Raw genomic sequence first — 2354 nt, 5'->3', positions numbered from 1 at the left:
GAAGGTCCTGGGTTCGAGCCTCGCTCGGCGCATAGTTGAGTTCTTGGAGAAGGGTCTTTACTCACATTTCTTTCACCGTACTCAGGTGTAAAATGAGTACCTGGCCGTTAACAGGACAGAAAAATTGTAATATCGCCTAACAGGCGTTATGTCTCGTCCTACATGTTAAATGTTGCTGTTGGCCAGGGACCCCCTGTAAAGCGCTTTGAGCACGTTTAGTGGATATTGCGCTGTATAAAAGCTCAATTTTTTTGCCAACCCATAGGAAATTCGTCACATTCGTTACGATAAAACCAACCATTTTCTAATTCTGATTTCTCTTGTACATCAGAAAATTGAAAGAAATGCTTTGAATACAACTCTATAAATACTAAACACTGTAGTGAAGAGCTCACTTGTGTCTTGTTTGTTTCAGTAAGAAAAGTCTATTTTTGTGCCTGGTGGGTGTGAAATTCCGGGTGAAATTGCGGCTATGTGGTCTAGTGGTATGACACTCGCTTTCGGATCGGAAGGTCCTGGGTTCGAGCCTCGGGCTCGGCGCATAGTTGGGTCCTTGGAGAAGGGTCTTTACTCACATTTCTTTCACCTTACTCAGGTGTAAAATGAGTACCTGGCGGTTAAAAGTGTTGTCTCTGGTCGAAAAAATTGTAACATCGCTTAACAGGCGTCATGTCCCGTCCTAAATGTTAAATGTTGCTGTTGGCCAGGGACCCCTTGTAAAGCGCTTTGAGCACGTTTAGTGGATATTGCGCTATATAAAAAAGCTCGAAAAAAGCTCCCAAAAAAAAAAAATAGCTGGTAAGGAGAGAGTTAAGCGTTTAAAAATAACATATTGACGTACACGTCATAATGATAGTCAGCTGCTACAAGCTGTGGGCTGTAAAAAGAATGGATGAACAATGGATAATAATGAAACAGCTTCTAAACAGAATTTTAAAAATCCCGAATACAGTACGTTTCGGGTTCAAATCTATTCGTCAGCCAGTAACGAAAACAAATAAAGCATGAATATAGTGCATCACTTCTCTGCCTTGTGTTGTTTGGATTTTAGGTCATTTATTGTAGATATTGTTTTATTTTGTAATGAAACTCCCTGTCCCCTCCCCTCCCCCCCCAAAAAAAAAAAGAACAAACAAAAAGATGAAACCAACCAAAAAAAACAAAAACAAAACCAACAAAACAAAATCCAAATAAATATGTAAATGAAAGACAAAAAAACCCAAAAAAAAAAAAACAACAAAAAAAAAACAACAAAAAAAAAAACAAAAAACAACGGCACAAAACAGAACATAATATAAGAACAAAAAATGGACAATAAGAGGAAATAAAGACCCCCCCCCCCCACTCCACCCTCAAATGAAAATCCAAAAATAAAAACAAAAAACAACACCCTCCCTCTCCCCCCCCCCCCCCCCCCAAAAAAAAAAAAAAAAATAAAAAAAAACCCAAAGAACACCGAAAAACAAATCCAAACATACAAATTTGTCAACTCTTCTTTTTTTTCGCGCCTCTTTTTAACTTTTTTTTGTATTTTCTTTTCTCTTGGGTAGTTGTCGACGTGTACATATATGCAGGTCTGACATCCGAATCAAATTATGGGCCTAGTTTCAATATTGTTGTAGTGGACAATATTTTTAGTCATTTTTCCTTTTTTTTTTTACAACAATGAGCCCATGATGAAATGGGTTATCAGACCTGCAAATAAGTGCACGTCGGTTGCTGTGCAGGGAAAAAAAATATTAAGAAAAAAATAAAGAAAAAACAAACCCATTCAAAAATCAAAACAATAGGAAGCCAAAATGAATTCACTCCCCTTATCTTCCTCTTCCAAACTCCCCCCCCCCAAATATTTTGCCAAGGGAAGCCACCTGTATCTACAGTAAATTTGGTAAATTTTCTTGATTACTTCCCTTGTTCTTCGCTTGCGCTTGGGCTTATCCAAACAGCTTGCAAGGCGATGATGATGATGATGATGATGATGATGATGATGACGACGACGATGATGATGATGATGATGATGATGATGATGATGATGATGATGGTGATGATGATGATGATGATGATGATGATGATGATGATGATGATGATGTGTTTGATGAGGAAGCTCACAACATTGCCATCCGGAAGTATGACCGACCAACACACAAAACTATGTGCAACCTTGAACGTTTATATTCCAATTTTAATCACTGGCGGTCGGTCAATAGAGCGAAGTTGTTTTGTGCCGCCCTATTATTTTCCGTAGATTAGCATGTCAACCAAACAAAAAACTTCAATTTTAAAATTTTGATAAAAATTAAAAATTTAGCACATACTGCTTTTTGTTTTGAATTTAATATTTGACGACTCGTGCG

Source organism: Berghia stephanieae, chromosome 9, assembly GCF_034508935.2.
Source record: "Berghia stephanieae isolate SIO BIC M18660-M18661 chromosome 9, UCSD_Bste_1.3, whole genome shotgun sequence".
Classification (NCBI taxonomy): Eukaryota; Metazoa; Mollusca; class Gastropoda; order Nudibranchia; family Aeolidiidae; genus Berghia; species Berghia stephanieae.
This window is presented reverse-complemented; position numbering follows the sequence as displayed.